A 6,002-nucleotide genomic window follows, 5' to 3' on the forward strand; every position below is an offset into this window, starting at 1 on the left:
CGATGGACAGTGTCACCTTGGCGGGGCTTCGTGACAGATGGGCCCTTACCCCAGCCAGGAGATGGGGCCCAACTATCGTGAAGCCCACTGTTAACCGATGACATAAAAGGAGCGTAAAGGGCGACAGTATCACCTCAAGGAATTGTTTCCGGCCTAAGACAACAGCTATACAAATCTCTCCTGTATGTCATGGCTCTCCACCACAGCGGATCCAGAACTGTAGCGCCATCTACCATTCTGATCTCAAAATAAAATGTGATTGTGATGCCCTACTTTACATGGGTGACATAAGCAAATGTGATGCTTTATATTTGCATAGCTTACATGCATATGTTTTAAAGGGTTTATCTGGCACGTTAAAATTTTTGATATTGTGCCTATGCTTACCGCTCTGCGCTGACCTGGTTTTCTTCTGCAGTGTCCCCCACTGGTCGCAGCCACCGCTACTTCCAAGATGCACTCGTCTTGGGAGTGGCAGCCCGTGGCACTGTCCTGGCTGAGCAAGCTGTCACTCCCGAGACAAATTCATCTTGGAAGTGGCGGCAGCTGCGACCAGTGGGGGACACCTGAAACACTACAGAAGAAAACTGGGGGAAGTGCAGAGAGGTAAGCATAGACTTTTTTGTTATTTTCCACATACCTACAGCAAAATATTTAAAAAATTTAAAGCGGCAGATTTACCATTTCCGCTCTCCGTCGCTATACTTCCTCACTTGCAGACTCGAGAGGGGCATGTTGCAGGCAGTGACCAATAGCTGCCGATGTTACTGATGTCACAGCAAAGTTTTGCAGCTATTGGTCATTGTTTGTCAGCATGGTTTCAATCACAAACAATGCACGCAACATGCTCCCTCCCGTCTCGTCTGTCGAACCATCAGCGCAGACGGAGGAAGTGGAGCGATTGAGAACAAAAATGGAAAGAGCTTTCCTGCTCTTTGGATATCTCCTTTAAGAAAAAAATAAAATAAAATTTTACTCTAAACGTACAACACGCATGTCCAAAGAATAAAAAAAGTTGATTAGAGAAATTAAAGGGGTTTCCTATAACCTGGCAGCTGATCCCTGACCTCTGTTCCTGCATATGTGACATGACCTCTGTGGTCGGTGATTGTCTGAAGCATCACATAAAGTAGGTCACATCACTCTTCTTCCTCTGAGACACAGTGGAGAAGAGGCAACAAATTTAGAGGTGAATAAAGTGTTTTTATTTTTTTTTTTAAACAAAAAAAAAAAAAAATCAAAGACAGCAGAATTGAGTCTAGAAGCCAGGATACAAAACCTACAACACTAGACAATATCTAATCAATAACGCATTACTTAACCAATCAGTTCAATAAAATCATTACATAATCAAAGAGTTAAAATACCGGCAGCCATGTACACAGCAATAACCATCACACAATATAACTAGTAACAAATCCATTACACAGACATCTGTATATCAGGTCACCACCACTGCGAAACAGTGCACACATCCACAACAAATATTACTATATTTACCTCCCTAGGGCTACTAGAGTGGTTTACTGTGCAATTGATAGATCCTTAAAGGGGTTATCCAGTGCTACAAAAACACGGACGCTTTCTTCCAGAGACAGCACCACTCTTGTCTCCAGTTTGGGTGCAGGTTCTGTAACTCAGTTCCTATTAGGGTACGTTAACACTTACCGGATCCGCAGCTTATTTTCTGCTGCGGATCCGCAGCAGATCTCAATTAAATAGCTGAACACAGCATCAAATCTGCACCATCAAATCTGCTGCGGATCCTGTATGTGTGAACGCACCCTGAGGCTGGGTTCACACTACGTATATTTCAGGCAGTATTTGGTCCTTATGTCAGGTCTCATAGCAACCAAAACCAGGAGTGGATTGAAAACACAGAAAGGCTCTGGTCACATAATGTTGAAATTGAGTGGATGGCCGTCATATAATGGTAAATAACTTCCATTATTTCAATATAACAGCAAATATTGTTTTAAAATAACAGCAAATATTTGCCATTAAATGGTGGCCATCCACTCAATTACAACATTGTGTGAACAGATCCTTTCTGTGTTTTCAATCCACTCCTTGTTTTGGTTGCTATACAGCCTCAAACATACAGCCTCAAACATACGTAGTGTGAACATAGCCTTAAAGTGAATGGAGCTTAATTGCAAACCGCACTTGAACTGGAGACAAGAGTGGTGCTGTCTCTGGAAGAAAGGGGCCCTGTCTCTGTCGTGGTGGATAACCCCTTTAAGTGGGTGCTATTTGGAGGGTTTGTGCAATGGTGACAATTGAGGAAGGCTTGATGCCAAAACGTCCTGTCATATGTATTCTGATGACTTTTATTCAATAAAATATTTTTGAAGCATGATATAGTGAGTGCCATGAATGGACTTTTGAAATGTTATGTTACTACGAGCACAACGCTTGACATAGACGTGCCGCCTAAAAAAACTGTTTTTTTTGTGCAATGGTGGTGACATGATATACAGACATCTGTGTAATGGATTTGTTACTAGTTATATTGTGTGATGGTTGTTGCTGTGCGCACGGCTGCAGGTATTTTAACTCTTCAATTTTGTTGATGAATAAAGTAATGCATTTTTGATTAAATATTGTCCGTTTTGTAGGTTTTATAGTAATATAGTCAGGGACAGGCTGTTTCTAGTCAACATAGGATAGTGGGATGCCAGAATAGTACATTATAGGCCTTGTTCACATCTCTGTTTGAATCTTTGTTTGACAACATTTGCTGCTTTTATATATTAAAAAAAAAATAAAAAAAATAAGCCCATGCTTACCTCTATGTGCTCCAGTGTCCCTCGCTGATCACAGCCGCCTCCACTTCTGAGACTATCGATGCGTTTACACAGAGATTTATCTGACAGATTTTTTAGGCCAAAGCCAGGAACAGGCTATAAACAGATCAGGTCATAAAGGAAAGGCTGAGATTACTCCTCTTTTCAAATTTAATCTTGGCTTTGGCTTCAAAAAATCTGTCAGGTAAATCTCTCTGTCTCAGGAGTGACAGCCTGCTCAGCCAATCCCTTACAGAGAGGACAGCCCTTTAAGGCACATGCTATGAATGTAAACCTGTACTGAGTGTTCCTATTCACTGACAGCCGCAGAGAACATGGTGGGGAATTGAAAGAGGTTATAGGGGTTATCCCAAGATTATTGCTATGAGTACATTACTACTATTTTGGGCTATGTTTCCTTTTACATATACAGGACCCGCAGCGGATATCAATGTAATTAAATGACTGACATAAGAAATCTGCAGCAGGTCCTGTGTGTGTCAATAGGCCCTTATTACAAGAAAAGCCAACTTGTCCTCTATGCAGAGGATAGAGGAGAAGATCATGAGGGGTTTGACCTCAGAGCCCCCGATGATATCCAGATCGGCCATACCCTGTGGCTCTATTCAAAACAAGGAGCCTCGGGGTATGGCCTGTGACCCGCAGCTCTAGCCATTTTAATGGAGCCATTGGAAAGTGCTGATCGCCCTGGATATAATTTAAGGCGCGGAAGTGCAAATACTTCCAGAAATATGACCAGATTTTAGCCATAACTGAGGGATGTTTTGCCAGTGAGGTCAATAGAAGTAAAATAGAAGGTAATTTTTTTTTGTAGACGTGTTTTTAGTCCCTTTTACTTTCCAAATAACGTATCCACAATGGGGATCAGTACCAGATTGTTGGGACCCACCAGTCCCTTGTCCTTTACTCTCTATAGGACTTCTGGGCTTTGGTCAGTAGTCCCATAGAAGGTGAATGGAGCCGGGGTCAAGCATACTTTCGTTTTCACATCTTTCACTCAGCGGATAAGGTGTGGATGAGTCATGTGTAGAACTCGAGTTGAGCGAACCCCGAGCATGCTCGAGTCCATCCGAACCCGATCGTTCGGTATTTGATTAGCGGTGGCTGCTGAAGTTGGATAAAGCCCTAAGGCTATGTGGAAATCATGGATATAGTCAATGACTATATCCATGTTTTCCAGACAACCTTAGAGCTTTATCCAAGTTCAGCAGCCCCCGCTAATCAAATGCCGAACGATCGGGTTCGGATGGACTCGAACCCGAACCCAGTTCGCTCATCTCTAGTTAGAACCTTTGGGGTGACCCCTTTAAAGGGGTATCCAGCAAAAATAGATTTCTTGCAAATCAATTGGGATCAGGAAGTTATACAGATTTGTAATTTACTGCAATAAAAAAATAAAAATAAATAAGTCTTACAGTACTTATCAGCTGCTGTATGTCCTGCAGGAAGTGGTGTATTCTCTCCAGTCTGACACCTCTGTCCATGTCAGGAACTGTCCAGAGCAGGAGAGGTTTTCTATGGGGATTTGCTGCTGATCTGGACAGTTCCTGACAAGGACAGAGAGCACTGTGTCATACTGGAGAGAATACACCACTTCCTGCAGGACCTACAGCAGCTGTTTTTTTTTATAGTAGAAGTAAATTATAACTATCACTTTAAAACCTGTTTATTTGAAGGAAAAAACGTTTAGCCGGAGTTCACCTTTAAGCACAAAACAAAAAAGGTCCTAGTTAAATGTCCAAAACGTCCAAAAAATTGCACCTATATATGTAAAGCTATAATATTAATATATATATATATATATATATATATATATATATATATATATATATATATATATATATAGATAGCAAAGCAACCAAACGTAGCACAAATCCCATGGGTAGATACAGGGAAAACACTGTTTGCAACCTATGGCACTCGGCTGTCCAGGCATGCTGGGAGTTGTGGTACTTAGCTCAGGGCATGCTGGTAGTTGTAGTTTTGCAACAAACCACAAGAAAAATCACAAAACTGTCAATGTATTGTAGGGATAAGGACCATTAAACAAAATAAGAAGCCAATAAAAGGATACAGATCCAACATAGCGCTCACCATCATCAATGACATAACTATAGTCATCCAACAGAAAGTAAAAAAAAAAAAAAAACAAATGCTATATTTATGAGATCAATACACAAAAGGCACATCAGAAAACACATATGAATCATATTTACGTAAGTTACGTAAACTATTGGGAACGTCCGGGATCATTTACGCCCAGAGCGTAACCGTTCCCCCCCCAGCTCTTTCCTGCAACCGATATACGAAAGTGACGTAACCCGCCCATTCTACAAAACCCGGCCCACTGCCTTACGCAAAGAACGTATATAGGCTCTCCAGCCTGTAAGCTCGTAAACAGAACAGCTCCCGCCAACAAGCAGCCAAGGTGCGTGCCAAGGATGCCTGCATCACCCCACTGTGACTCACACTGCCTGGACTGAGGAAAACCGGGCCACGGGACGACCAACAACACACATACAGGCGCTACGTAATCTGCGTACCTACGGGATTTTCCCCAGCATTACGCCAATGTTACATTTCCCGCAGACTCCGCTCCATAACACCACGACATGAATTATCCAGCAAAAATGTACGCAAACGGCGTAAGTAGCTCTACAAAACAATTACGTCAACTCCTCCCATCCACCAAACTGCTCTGGTTATGCAATGCGGGGCCCGGCGTATCCCGCAACCGTGAATAGCTCAGGCTTGTGGCCCTGCGCTCACCTTCAGGGCCTCTCCGGGAGGCGGGGAGACGTAGCGAGAGTGCCAAGGATCGTGTCGCTAACACGGACAGGCACAGAAACGGGTCAACGGAGCGATCACCGACGGGGATTAATGGAGACGCACCGAGAGCGAACTCCCACGGCTCCTTCCTCACACAGCGCCGCCGCTACGCTCCGTGACGTCACACGCATACTCCCACGTCGTTCTAGAACCGCCTCATCTCGCCTGTCTTCTTCTGCGCACGCGCGGGGTCGTCGGGAATTGACGCTCTTACTCCGCCCACTTTGCGCCTCCTCTCTAGCGGAAGGTGGGGGGGCGTCTCTCTCCACAATTATCACAGAATACTTAAAGGGATGCTCCAGAATCTCAACCCAATGAGTGTTTTTCGGGAAAAAAATACGTAAAAGATGTTAATAAATTGCTAAT

At 43.4% G+C, this 6,002-nt stretch overlaps 1 protein-coding gene across 3 annotated transcripts in view; it reads right to left on the bottom strand.

The window, feature by feature from the left end:
• The window catches only part of BRD4 (bromodomain containing 4), a 42,453-nt gene extending 36,681 nt beyond the window's left edge, over nucleotides 1-5,772 (bottom strand). For all 3 annotated transcript variants that reach the window (XM_069945507.1, XM_069945514.1, XM_069945491.1), the window contains exon 1: nucleotides 5,577-5,772. The gene's annotated coding sequence lies outside the window, so the exon portion shown is untranslated. The remainder of the gene's footprint in view (nucleotides 1-5,576) is intronic.
• Nucleotides 5,773-6,002: the final 230 nt, after the last annotated feature.

Source organism: Dendropsophus ebraccatus, chromosome 1 (genome assembly GCF_027789765.1).
Source record: "Dendropsophus ebraccatus isolate aDenEbr1 chromosome 1, aDenEbr1.pat, whole genome shotgun sequence".
Lineage (NCBI taxonomy): Eukaryota > Metazoa > Chordata > Amphibia > Anura > Hylidae > Dendropsophus > Dendropsophus ebraccatus.